General features: G+C 32.5%; 1 long non-coding RNA gene across 1 annotated transcript; it reads left to right on the top strand.

Annotated features, from left to right (window-relative positions):
* Window positions 1-4,531: 4,531 nt before the first annotated feature.
* Window positions 4,532-14,624, top strand: LOC127547129 (uncharacterized). Its single transcript, XR_007950076.1, has 3 exons — window positions 4,532-4,611; window positions 13,158-13,289; window positions 14,074-14,624. It is a non-coding gene; the product is annotated as an uncharacterized LOC127547129 (long non-coding RNA).
* Window positions 14,625-15,138: the final 514 nt, after the last annotated feature.

Below are 15,138 nucleotides of genomic sequence, written 5' to 3'. Positions count from 1 at the left end.
ATTCATCTCATATTTATCATCTAGTCCATATATCTCCACTCTTGTCTATAGAGAAGTACAAAACACATTTTCAAATGCTTTCTAAAATCAAGCTAAATTCTATGCCTGTTACTCTTCCATCCCTGAGCTACTAGTTTTGTACCCTATACCAAAAGGAAATAAGGTTAATGTTGTATGAATTAGGCTGATAAGGTTAAGTTGAATTTTTGTAATAACCACTTGTTAGCATAGATTTTCATTAACTATTAAAATTTTTCCTGGAATTAAAGTCATTTTGCTTGACAGATAAGATGCTATCTTTGGTTTACAATGGGACAACAGTTGCTTCACCCTAATCCTGCAATAGCTCTCTCATTCTCCATAATTTTCATGTAATATTTTGATATTTTACCCTTCTTCAGATATCTTGAGAATTGATGGATTCCCTTTAGCATAGACCTCCTTTGTATATACTCATTATAGTACAATTGCCCTTTCTACATTTATTGTTTTCAATGCCATTTCCACAGTTTTTAGATACATATTCAGGTGCCCAAATATCATTAAAATAATTTATCAATAATTTTGCAGTTCTTTTTTATTTTTTTCAAATTCCTGTTTCATCTGTAAATGTTCTTGGATTAGCTTTGCTTAGTTGAGTTTCTTGCAAAGCTTTCCTTGAATTTGGTTTTTCCCTCCACTGATCTCTTGATGTTTTATGATCCAATTCACTAACTTTCTCTGCAAGATTTTACAAACAAATTTATATTTGAAACTAGTTTTGCTTTTGGCTGTCATATCTCTCAGCTTGGCAAGAAAGCTAAGTGTTTACTGATTAAATCAATTTTTAGTTTCTTTTTCATCATTTTTATGGCAATTGATCTAAACTTCAGGATGAAAGTGTTGAATTTGGTGTCAGTGTACTTTCCTCCATTCATTTTTCCCTTTTCATCATCAATCACTTGACATCAGTCAAGTTAGAGATATTTTAATTATTTGTAATATATTTTTTGCATTTTTCAATCCACTTAAAAAGTATATATTTTTCTGTGCCTAAAAAAAAAAATATGTATATATATATATATCTACATGTATATATGTGTGTGTATATATATGTATATGTGTGTATGTATACACTCCGTGTATATACATATATACACACACATATAAATGTATATGTGTGTGTGAGTGTATACATACACACAGAGAGAGAAAGAGATGAGAGAGAGGGAGGAAAGGAGGTTAGAAGTTTATTATAGTAGATAGTAGAACATGAAGCTAGAAATAAGTGATTTCAAATTCCACTTCTAACACATATGATTGCATGACCTTGGGCATGCTTACTACCATCAACATCTTTATAGAATTATAAATTTCAGAGAAGATACCTACCAATATTGATAGAAGAAATTACTTTTCTACAAGTTCCCTATGTCGATGAACTTGTAGATTCCATTATCTCTACATATTAATGTGCTCATGAGTACACATAGAGATATTACTATATATGCATAAAGTGTACATTCATATTCATGTATGTATATGTACAAATATATCTAAATATAACATGTATAAGTAAATACAAAAATTAAACATACACATTTTAAATTGTATAACCCCACCCATTCTATATTTTAAACTCTCTATACACCTACACCCACATACCCTTGATCTAGCATGTTGAAAAATTGGATGATGAGGGCATCTTATGTTTTCTCTTTGTTTACAATCAGTAGCTAGTAGTCTGTTATACTTCTTTGGACGCAAGTTAATGAATACATTGGATAGATTATTATGCCTAAAGTCCAAAAGACATGAATTAATATTCTGCATCAGACATTTACTAGTTGTGTGATCCTAGGCAGACAATTTAACCGCTTACTGCCTCAATTTCTCATTTATAAAATAAGGATAATATTAGCACTTGCCTCACAAGGTTTTGTGAGAATTAAGTGTGATATTTGTGAAGTCCTTTAGAAACCTTAAAATACTATATAAATTCCAGCTATTGTAATTTATTGTTTATTATTTGTTATATGTATTATTAACACATCTCTCTTTTCCTCCTTTACTCCTACACCCTTTTATTCTTCTGATCTTTTATTAAATTCTATTTCTGATGTTTTAAGGCTGAGAAGATGCTGTCATTGGCTCAGTCCATGTTGAATTGATAATGACATCACTAAAATGAGTGTGATTGTTCTCTTGTCATTACAACTTGCTTAAGCATTTTCTTCCTATGTTAAGGGAAATTCCTCCTTTGTCTTAATACCCCATTGTACTGAGTCTTAAAGGTGTGTCAGTAGAATATTGACAACTAACAATATATTTGCATTTGACTTTGTCAGCTTTCCAAAGGATCCCCCACCCATCCTGACAGACTTAGCCATTATGTTATTTTGTTAAAATACTTTAACCTGGCAGAATTTCAAGTATTTCATTTTCTGATTCCAAGGTCTTGGTTAAGAGCACTGATCCTTTATATTATGTGACTTTAGAACCCCAGAATAATCACTGTGATCAAATGACATAACATATATAGATTTATTTTCAGGACTTTCTTGATTTCTTGAAGGACTATATACATGTTGAGCTCATCTCTCTCTGTCTTTCTCCCTATTTATCTATTATTACTGTGATCCCAAAGTCAGAATAATCTTATGTCCCATAAAGTCTATTATAATGTGAACATTTAAAGCTTAACATGGGTTAGTAGAAAGAGCATGGACAGAGAATCAGTAGTATAGGATGAGATCCCATTATATCCATACATAATTCCCTGTATTAATAATTAATTAAGTGCATTTTTACTCAGTGTTCTCCATTTTACTTCTTTGAACTTCAGTTTCCCAAGCAATTGAGAGAAGAGATTATACTAGATGATTTCTAAGGTTTCTCTTGTTTCAAGATGCTATGACTTTATTATTATTAAAAGAATATGAGAATTACATGAGACATATAGATGAATTAAACATGTCTACAGATTTGTGGTCAGAGTAAAATGATGGAGAAGAATGAAAGAACAATATATTAAACAGTTATGAAATACCATAAGAGATCAAAGAAAATATGTAAAGTAAGCTTTCAGTAGTGAAACAAGTATGCTGTGAATTAAAAGTTTATTTCTTTAGCAAACTGCATTTTGGAAGCATGTTTGAATTTTTTTTTTCTTATGAAATAGATAAAGCCAAAATCAAAAAGTATTTTGTTAAATTTAAAAATATAAATTTGTGGTTATAATGATTCAAAATATGTTTGTTTTGTATTTATTTCTACAAAACAATATTATCTTTCAAAAAAATCTCTGTAAATCAATGCTTAGTGGCTCTATGATCATAGACAAAACACAATCAATTGAGATTGTTTCTTCTTTGTAAAATGTAGAAATAAAATAATTAGATTGTAAGCTTCTTGAAGGTACAGGATTTTGTACATCTGCTTTTTTCTTAGGTTCTCCAGTGCTTTTTACTATCTATAATAAATGCTTGTTAATTGACCACCCTCAAAGGGCTTCTTACAAGTGCTATGTTTGCATGAACTATTATATGAAAAACAATTAGTTTCTATATTTTACATGTATATATTATTTTCTATAAAGGATCTTCTCCTTTTTCTGTGACCATTTAATTGTTAGCTGAGTGTTTCCAATACAATAATAGCAAGTGATTGTCAATAACAATAACAACAAAAAAGCATACTCTGCAGCCTGAGCTTTTGGATAAATGTTCATTCACCCCCAAGACCCTTGACCTCTTAAATCAAATCAGTAACTTCACTTCTGTTCATTTCCCCTTCCTGTGTCCAAAGTCAGAGGAAGTTGGTTGCAACTTTTCACAGATAATGTGACACCCGGCACACAAGAGAGGAAAGCAGAAAATCATTTCAACAAAAGCCCAGTGCTTTTGGTTTAGGTAAGTTCAGGAAGGAAAGAGATAGGAAATGGCATCAATGTTGCCAGGAACCAAAGAGAAAGGATTCTGGCATCAGCACCAGAGCCAAATGTTAGGTCATCCATAATGAGGGCTGGGTGAAAAACCTTCAACTCACATTGAAAAATACAGTGACACAAAGAAACTTATCAAGACAACTTGTAAGAGCAGTTAAGAAATAATCTTTTTTTCCTTAATGAAAGTCCTTGCATAAAAAATATTTTGTGATAAGTATGAGTTGCGTGTCCCAGCAGCCAAGTTTCATAGTCAAATGACTCTTGTTTGTAAGGAAATAGAATAAAGAAGTAAACTCACATTTCCTCAATTAAATAGCATTATTCTAACTGCTCTCTTAAGACTTCAATTTTCACAAAACTACTTGTCATTCAAAATTCCACAGTTATTGTAACTGGAAGTTACTTTGGCCTACAATATTTACAGAGACAGTTCTGACAGACCAATTAGTTGGTAATGACAGCTCAACCAGTTCGCAGATAAAATCAGGATTCAACCTTTCTTTAAATTGTACTTGCTTGAGATTGGAAGAAAAAGAAAAAAAAAATGAGAGTTGCAATTGTTGTTATTGTTTTGTCTTTTTGTTCTGTACCCTACAGATAAGATACTGGCTTCATCAGGAAATGGAAATGCTAAACCTTTGGAAGGAATACTAATCCTTAGAGAGAGTTGTCTCCTAGCTTTAGAGGTAGGCTGATGTGAATGATCAATTTGTTCTTTCTTTCTTCCTGAATATTAGACACTTTCTCTCATGTCTTAGATGTTGACAAACATCACAATACCATGTTAAGTTTTACATTGGCTAGATAATTGAAGACTCCAAATAATTTCCAAAGGAACTTAGGAAATAACAAAAGTTACTCAGCAGTGAAACACCTCAGAAGTTAGTCCTACTTAAACAGTGGCACCATGCCAGATTTCTAAGCCAAAGTAGTAAGAATCAGACTCTTAATTCACTCTTCTTGTCCAGATAGGATAGAGAATTTACTGTCTTAAATTCAGAGTGAAGTCGCCTGTGGATTTTTTTTTTTCTTTGAGGGAAAGGGTAGTGAAGATAGTGAGGAGGCAGTTAGTGGAGGGAGGAGGAAAAGAATTTCTTTCCCTTCTTTAAAACAATCCTCAAAATCCTGTGGTTCTCTGAAGAAAACAGATACGCAATTGTCAGTCTTTTATTGAAATTTATTTGGGTCAAATAAGCAATTTTTTTTTTAATACTTCAACTAGAATACAGGAGAGAGGAAAAGCCCTCAGTTTACCATGCTAGTTTAATAAACCTCTGATCCCTAATCTTTTCTTCCATTCCAGTAAAAGAATTCAGTGACCAGAAAGCAGGGCTCTATGAAGTATTGTAATATACATAAAATCAAAGATATGTTTCCTGCCTCATAGAGTGCTTGTGATCTAGAAACAAGATGGGTGGGGAAAATAGCTCATCGGGTATTTGGATATTTTTGTTTTATATATACTAGCAGAAATTTTAAAATAAAATGTAAGAACAGACTCCTGGAGATCTCAGTGAGACTTTTGATATTATTTTGGATTTCATCTAGATCTTTGACCTGAATCACTGGAAAAGATCTGTATTAATTTCTTTTATTTCTCTATTTATAACAGAAGTATTCCATATATAGGCAAAATATTTCATATTTCAGATATGTCATATTTACTATTTGCATTTTATCAGCATCCTTAATCTAAATTAAAATATTAATATTACTTTCCTCTTCTGCCCCCAATTTTGTATTAAATTCTTTTTGAGCTGTTGTTGTTCAAAGTTAAGTGTATTTTCTGTTTTTTATTGCTTGGTTTTACACAAAAAACATCTGAGTTCTTCCGATCTCCTGTCATGTGTGACATTCTGTCCCCATCAAAAATCAGATCATTCCCTTTCAATGAGAACTGGCATAAAGACAAAACCTTGGAGATGAAAGGAAGGGTTAAGTTTACTTTCAATATTAGAGAAAGGTTTGGAAATAAATGTCGAGGTTAAAAAGTCCAGATGGTAATTCAACTGTATCCTCACTATAAACATGATTTGATTTATGGGAACTACTAATGGTATCTCAGTTGAGATCTGGATGGCTTTGCTTTCTCTCATCTGTAGCTTTAAATTCATCAGATTCTTTCACTCCCACCATCAATCCTTCACTACAAAGAGATACTCCTATCAAGAATTTGGGAGTTCTTTAAAATCCAGAAATTGATAAATGTTAACAACCCTAATCCATGCAAATTACTGTCTGATGCCTTTATTTATAACCAAACGGATGTGCTTATTCAAAGGCCCCTCAAAGAGCTTTGACAAGTTCATGCTTACAAATGTGAATCTTCTTTTGTTCCTTCCCCCTTTCATAGGTGATCAAACTGAATCAGTTTTCACTTCCTTCCCATCTCCCTTCCCTCCCCCCCCCCCACATTGCAATTATTAGCTTTCTTGGCTTTGTCAGAGAAATCCATCGGAAATGTTTATCTCCTGGGGCAAATCTCAGTGAAACAGCATGTTTATCACTTCAAGGGGCTGTAATCCAAAGGCAGCCCCAGGCCCACTTGTTTTATAACACAGGCACTGGAGGAGAAAAATGTCCATGTGATGGAGTTGCATTGGTGCAATCTTCTCCTGTTCTGCGCTCGGCATTCTTCCCAATGTATCTTTGTTCTGTGACTTTAGCAGATTAAATATACAAACTGAAATAAAAATAATTTTAAATTCATATTTTTATCTTATTTTGTCACTCCATGAACTGTAGGTTTAAAGATTGTTTGTGTGCTATAGATATGTTGCTCCCTCTTGGGAGAGAGGTTGTGCTTATACGTGATGAACAAACCAGATTGAGATCCAATCTGTTTTTTACTATTCATATCAATGAGCTGTTAGAATAATGTAGATAATTACGATGATCAGATCAGCTATATGTCATTAACTTTCCATGTGAAAACATGACTAAGGTCTCTTGCTAGCAGTAGTTATTGGTGCTAATATTCCTCTGTACCTCACATTGGTGAGTTATCTCTTCTGTTATTTATTAAGCATTATGAGGCAAATCCAGTTATGGTGAGATTAGTTTTTTAAGGAGCCAGGTTACCAATATCTTTTCAGTAGAACTAAATAACATTCCTCCCCCCTCCCCCCGCAAAAAAGCATATATTCTGTTAAGGAATTAGTATTTGTGGATAACAGGGTTAATAGGGCTAAAAACTACAAAAAATTCTATTGGACATATCAGCCTCTGATAACCCAAGAAGTACTCAACGTATACATTCATATAAATATCTACTCACTTTTATCTGATACTTAGAAATTAAAGTCTAAGTCAAGAAATAGAAGATGTTAGCACAGCAGGAAAGGCAATGTATACGAGTACAGTGACAATTTTGCTTATACTGAAATTTCATGCTAACTACTTATTGAAATAAGAGGAGCTATGTACATGTTACTAGAATGTAACTTTTAAGATAAAACCTTACATTTTAAGATTTAATCATCTTAAAATTATACAGATAAAGAGTAATCCATTGTGAAGTAAGAAAAAAAAGAATCAGACAGAAATATGGATAAGTAAGGTTATATTTTTCTTTAGGGTTTTGATAATTTTCTCTCCTTTGTGTGTTGTAGGAAGTAGAAAATCCATTAACATATCCTATATCAAATATGGATTAAATGTCAGTTTTGAAAGAAATAGGTAGAAAGGAGGATAGAGCAAATTCATACTGGTAGGACAGAAAATGGCCAGTGAGGATGACTAATTCCATGGTGTTCAGATCTGAGAAGCTTGGCTCCTCCTAGGAAAAGTCTATGAATTTGTGATTTGAAAGAGAAGCAGCAACAGCAGCAGTGTAAGATTTGTCATCAGCAGGTGAATTTTTCCGGTTCTTGTAAGTACATAAGGACCCTCTATTAAGTCATAGTGAGGTTGGGATTTGTCATTGAATGAACTGCCAAAGTTACAAATTCTAAGTGTCATAGTACCAGCATGTGCCAGCATGAACATATAACTGATCATCAGAAAATTTTAAATATATGTACATAATTAAGTCTATAATAAAATAATAGTCAGAATTTATACATCACTTTAATGTTTATAAAACACTATATATATATATATATATATATATAATTTTATTTGTGCCTTACAACAACCCTGGGAGCTAAAAGCTATTATTATGTCATTTGGATGAGGAAACTGAGTCAGGGAGCAGTTAAGACATTTGCCTAGGAAACATAAAGTAAGTAAATGTCTAAAATTGAATTGAATTCTTGTCTTCAGGTCCAGTGCTCTATCCACTGTACCATCCATCTTTCTGTAATGTTCAGACTAGCTTTCTGGAGGTCCTCTAGAAGAGTCTTTCTCTCAGCAGGATAGACACCACAAGGATGGACAATAATAGAGTCCAAAGTCTTTATTGTCTCTTACTCATTCTGTGTCTGTCATAATCTGACCAGTCTCAGTCTGACCCAGTCTCCTCCAGCAGTCTGCCAGTCTCAACCAGTGTCCCCCAAGTCTGACTTTGTTCCCAGTTTAAATACCCTATTACAATTACCTCATTATAGTATACTGAGTATGTGTGAACTAGAGAACCATTACATCACTATACTAAGCATTAAGTATATATGTGAACTAGAAAACCATTATATCATCAATTCCACTTAGTTACCTTGTTTCAAGTATCCTTCTCCAGAGTTCCTTCATTCTACAGCTTCCTAATGAACATTAATTAATATTACACATTAATTATACATAATATTTAAATCTATATATTATTATATGAATCCTTTCAGTAGTGTATTTTTCTCTATTTTATGAATTGAGGAAAAAATGGATATGCTAAACATGAACAGGTTTCAACATATAACCATTGAAGAATTTGAATAAGAGTGAATGTCATCAATTAATAGGAAGAACAAGTGAGCTCCAACTTTGACAAACTTCTGGGAGGTGTGTTAGGAATTAGATAGGATAGTCAAGGATGGGAATATTGTTACCTATATTGGTTCAGCAAACATCAACGTTAATGAAATTTTGGCTCCTATTTGAGAATTTTTCTTTCTACCTAAATATTTTGCTACTATTATATTTAATAATTTGGGACTTAAAAGTTTTTGACATTTATTTATGATGTGTATAATACCTTATTAACTTGATTGATATGAAAATGTATCAAACATTTCCTCATATCATTCAAAATGTTAAAAATAATAAAATTGCTACTTTTGCTTCTTTTTGGTACATGATACCTTGCAGGGAGAGACTGTGCTGATCTCAGTGCTTCTTCCTCATTTGAGGACAAGAGAAACATTTCTTGTCTAGTTTATTCTTTTATATCCTATCTAGAGCAGAAAGATGAGGTCAAGGAATTCAGAAATCAGAATCCAGAATGGGTGGTTATAACCAGAACAACACTGATGCCTCAAGGGACAAAGGATGATTTTTTAGAGTGACAGTAAGAACCTAAGCCCAGGGGGGAAATTTATCTGAGATTTGTGCCAACTTTAGATATGGATTTGTTAAGACTAATTTTATGTCAGAACCAAATTAAATTTTGAGCTTACTCCCCAAAGACAGTGGTGGTATTGGGAGAGTATATCCTAGAGGTATTAGGAAGAAATAGTTTTATATTATTCTTGCTATGTATATGAAATTAATCAAAAGCCATTTCTTACTACATCTATAAAAGTTAATTAGCAAAAATTGTCCTGTATGTCCTATAGAATCATTTCCCCAGATTTAGAGTGACATAGTGTAGCTTTAGAGATATCTCATGAAATAAGTCATCAAATGGGTAATTACAGTCATTGATGTTCACTTTGACTATTTTGAAGAGAAGGGTCATAGAGTAGTGGGCGGAGAGACAATTTGATTGGTAGATAGTGTTTCTGCACCCAGATGTTATGTGTAATAAGGAAATCCAAAGTCTAGTCATTATCTTATCCCCATGTCAGCTGTTAATAAGTAAAACATATTATGGTTATAAAAAGACAGTAACTTTGCTAAGTATGATTGTTAGAGAAAGAAAGGTAGTAGTACTATTATCCTACTATGACCACTTCTAGAAAATTGTGTCCAGTTTTTGACACAACACATTGAGAAGGGACATTGATAGCTTGGAATACGTTCCAATGAGGATGAGCTGAGTGGCAAGGGACTTATAATTATGCCTTGAAATTGACTAAGGAAACTAGAGCGTTTTAGCTGAAAAGAAGCTACATATATTTTTTAATGACTGTACTTTGGAAATGAGATTCAACTCATTTTGCTTTATAACATTGATGAGAAGCAGATTCTTAACAATTCTTACCCATTTTAACTTTCTAAAATGACCCTAGGTTTCGTTAGGGTAAAAATGAATTCCCCGATGCTTGTGATCTCTAAGAACAGATCAGTTGAAAGCTCATTGGGAATGCTATCAGAAGTATCTGTACTCTGTGTTGGAATAATTGGAAGTCCCTTCAAATACTTCAGTTTTGTGATCCATAAATTTTAATTTTGAGAAATGCATAAAGAAATGTACATAGCAGGTTTGTCTAATGCACTGTGGACATGTCAGAAAATTTAAATTGCATGAAAATAAAAATATTTAATATTATAATTTCAAAACACACTATTTGCAATGCTATGTAAAATATATTAAAAAGGTTTTTCCACATATGTTGGCTCTATGAATTTTTCAAGTTTAAAGCAATAAAGTTGTTTTCAAAATGAAGTTGTTAGCAAATGATATTGTACATGTTGTATATATATAAAACAAGATATAGTAGAATAAAGAGAATAGAATTAAATTACATGCACATGTACTTCATTACATACACATACTTCAAATACCAACTATCACTCTGGCATCTACACAAGAATAAAGTAATTTCTTAGGATTCTTATCCATTATTTAAGAGGGTGAAATAGTGAAACTGAATTGTTAAGAAGATAGAGGGGAGGAACTAGATGCTATCTAATTTTTAGGAGATGAAGAATTTCCCCAAAATGAAATGGGAAACTCCCACTTCTTTTAGAGAAAGCATAGAGAAGCTAGCTAGTCTGTACAGTTCAGCAAAGGGCTATCTTATTTAAACAAATGACTTGACATGGCCTTTGGTATTCAACTATAACAAATGAAAAACAATTATAATAATAAACATAGTAAAATAATAAACAAATGAAAGACAGTAAGATGTTCTTTTTATTGACCATATTTCTCACTTAGTAAGGCAACTTTTATAGCTTTACTTTTGTCCTGGTTCAATTTAATTCTAAGTCAATTATATTATCACACTTTGAGTCATTTCCCACCTTAGTGGCATATGGTTTTTCTCAGTTTCACTGATAATTCTTTTCCAGTGGATTTATTTAAAATATACTAATTTTCTGCTTATATTATGGGTTATTCATGCATCACACTTCCCCCATTTTGTCATCTGGCTTCCTCAAGAGAGGGAAAATGTGAGTTTCATATCTGGGTATACATATATTTTTTAAGGCTTCCTATATAGAATTAACATAAAACAAGCTGCCTAAGAAAACAAGAAAGGAGAGCTCTGCATTTTCCCATTTTCTAATAGCCCTAATGACTTCTTTTAGAATCAATTCAGTAAAAAGAGGAGAGAATGAATTGGATATAAGATGATAAGGAGAAGGTTCTTGAAAAAAAGTCCATAGAATTTCAGAGTTGGAAAGGCAAATTGGAGGTTGTGCAAAAAATCCAAGAAAGAAGTCAGTCATTATTCATATGGTTTCAAATTGTTTTTTATAAATGCATAAGATTTGGAAAACAAGCAATGCATATTTTATAGGCCTTAATTCAAAAAAGCAAATTTGATCTTATAGATATCACTAAGATTTTGTGAAAGGATTCATGGGAAGTTAGTCAGAATTTTGAGGAATAAGAGTCATTACCTAACTGACAATGGTCAAAGGATAAGAAAGGCAATCTTCAGAAGAAGAAATCAAAATCATAGACAGTCATAGGGAAAATGCTATAAATCACTAATAATTAGAAGATTGCAAATGAAAACAACTCTGAGATGCCCTGTCATACCTATCAGAGTGGCTAAGATGTCAAAAAGGAAAAATGGCATATTAGAGAGAATGTTGGAAAACAGGGACACTGATATGCTATTGTTGATGAAGCCGTGAACTAGTCTAAGTATTCTGAAAAGTAATTTGGAACTATGCCCAACAGGCTATTAAATTTTTCTTCTCTTTGTCCCAGAAATGCCATTACTTGGGATATGGTCCAAGGAAATCAAAGAAAGCAGAATAGGATTCATGTTTACAACAATATTTACAACAACTCTTTTTATGATGGCAAAGAATTAGAAACTTAATACCCATCAATTAGGATATGGCTGAACAAGTTGTGAGATATAGATAAATGTGATGGAATCTATAGTGTAAGAAATGATTAAGAGAATGGTTTCACAGGGGGAAAAATCCTGGGAAGATTTATATGAATGGATGCAAAGTAAAGTTCACACTAACAGGCAAATAATCTATACAGTAATAGCAACATTACAAAGATAATCAACTTTTAAAGACTTTGTAACTCTGACACAAAACAATGATCCACCACAATTCCAAAGGATTTGTGATGAAACATGATATCCATCTCTAAATAGAGACTTGATGGACTCAGAATACAGATTGAAATTTTTCCCTTTTCTTTCTCTTTGTTTTTAAAAACATGGATAATGTAGAAATTTATTTTCCATCTTTCTGTCTGTATATATGTGTGTGCATGTATATATGTGTGTGTTTGTAGGGTTATGTTTTTCTTTTTTTTTTGGACTTTTCATGGGTAAGAAGTGAGCAGGAGGAAGAAAGAGGAGAGAATTTGCAATATTGCAATAAGAAGGAGAAAAATATGTAATAAGTATAGTATAATTAGTACTTTTTAAAAAAGATATATAATTCTGGAATATAATTAAGTATGGATATACTTTATTTGGGACAAGTGGCAATTCTAAAACTGAAGGATAAAATTAAGATATATTCATATTAGGAAATGCAAGATCAAATAGGGATAGACATTATGGAAAGCATTTAAATAAATATATGGAATATATGAAAAACAAATGGAGGAATAAACAGAATTGATCTTGTCATTGGAGTATACTACATAGAGATGAACAGAAAAAATGACAAATTATGGAAATAAATCATAAGGCTGATGTAGAAGCATAATATCATAATATGGAAGATTTCAATTATCCAGACAATTAAATATTTCTCTTTGTCAAAATCCCAGCAGATAATTACTTTTTCAACTGCCTTACTGATAATTTGATTGTTCAAAAAGTAGAAGAACAACAAAGAGGAACTATTTTCCAGATCTGATTCTTACCAACAAAAATGACCTGATTACTTGGATTCAAGTGATGTGAGTATTGGGAAGAGGTAACTATTTCTCTTTAAATTTTGTGAAAGCCAGGAGTAAACTGATTTGTACCCTAGATTTTGAGAGTTCAGATTTCAAAGGGCTCAGAGTACAGGCAGGTTATGAAAGGACTAAAATTCTATAGGAGAACCAGTCCAGGAAGCAATGGAATGAAAAAGAGTTGTCTGAAAAGGTGAATGAACTAGACTGACACACTCTCTCTCTCTCTCTCTCTCTCTCTCTCTCTCTCTCTCTCTCTATATATATATATATATATATATATATATATATATGTGTGTGTGTGTGTGTGTGTGTGTGTATATATATTATATATATATATAATGGATTAAGGGAAAGTATGAGAGAGTTCAGGTTCTTGAAAAGTTTAAGGAAGAATTAAATGTCACTCAAGCTTACATAGCATTAATAATATCTTCAACCAGACAGTTGTAAGGTATACAACAGTAATCTGACTATAATTTAATAAATAAGGGATTAAATTGTGGAAATAATTTATGAATAAGCTTTCTATGTTGTTGTGTCCAGCCTGACTCTCTGGAGGATCTTGGTACCAGCCTGAGTCCTTGTCTTACAAGGGCAGTGAAGAGGTGGGACTCACATGGATGATCAAGCATGGAGTCTGTTTATTCGAAATTCTCTCAGCCTTATATACCCTAATACCCTTATATAACTATAGAAACACTGTGCATGCAGGACCACATAAACAATTTGCTATTGTAAATGACTCTTTGCCACCTGCTATCACTCTGCTTCCATTACAACACAGGTTGTCACCACCGCCTGACTTCTCAGGAAGGCTGAGAGCCCTTAGGGGAGATGGGGAGCCAAAGCAGACATCGTCAGCAGGTTCCCTCTGGGCTGAAGACTCTTATACCTCATCCATAGTTCCCCTACTGACTGTGACCCTCCACACTATGTATACACATGATGAGTAACATGGAAGGGAAAAGATCAGAATCAAATGGAACAATGGAGAAAGATAAGGTGATGTGATATGCCATTATGAATGCTCTATCCTGACCTATTCAAGTTTTCTATTAATATCAAAATATGACAAATGAATAAAGGAATAGAAATAAGCATGAAAACATTTTTACTTCCTATATACATTTAAGCAATATCAAAGGGTTGCCACAATGCAGAAACCAAAAAAACCTCAAACCACAAACACTCGATCTTCTTGCAAATTAGAAAGACATGACTGACAAGAACAGCAGTTTAGAATCCCAAGTCATTTGTGAGCCATGTGAATTTGGCAAGTCATTCAACCTTTCTTAGTTTTCTCAGCCATAAAATAGGTAAGAGAACCAATGTTAAAAGTTTTATTTTTTTAAAAGAATGTCAGATTAAATTGTATTTTAAAGTTTTGTAAATTCTTAAAAATGTCCAATTTTCTTCTTAGCAGCAAGTTATACCTTTTGGCTATAAAAAGGACAACCATTTTGATACACTAATATTAGATTAATTGTATATATTTAATTCTTTGAGAATACCAATTTAGTCACCAAATTAGAAATATTACAAAAGTTCATTTTGTGATGGTGGTTGTTGTTGTTTTGTTGTTTTTGCCAAGATAAAAATTCTGATTCAAATCCTTATGTCAAAATAACTTTAGACCATGATATAATTAGGATGAACATATATCTGGTTATGCTAATGGGTGACCCTGTGGTTTAGAAAACTATCTCAAAGCCGCTTTCCTATATCCCAAACTCAGATACTTTCCAATCATTTGGACTTACTGTTGACATTTAGATCACCTTTCTACTTAATATTTCAACTTGATTGTTAAAATAAGTTTGTATTCCTTGAGTCGACATCTAATATTATC

The sequence above is a fragment of the Antechinus flavipes genome, chromosome 2 (assembly GCF_016432865.1).
Source record: "Antechinus flavipes isolate AdamAnt ecotype Samford, QLD, Australia chromosome 2, AdamAnt_v2, whole genome shotgun sequence".
NCBI lineage: Eukaryota > Metazoa > Chordata > Mammalia > Dasyuromorphia > Dasyuridae > Antechinus > Antechinus flavipes.
Note: the sequence above shows the minus strand (reverse complement) of the source record. Positions and strands in the feature narration are given on the sequence as shown.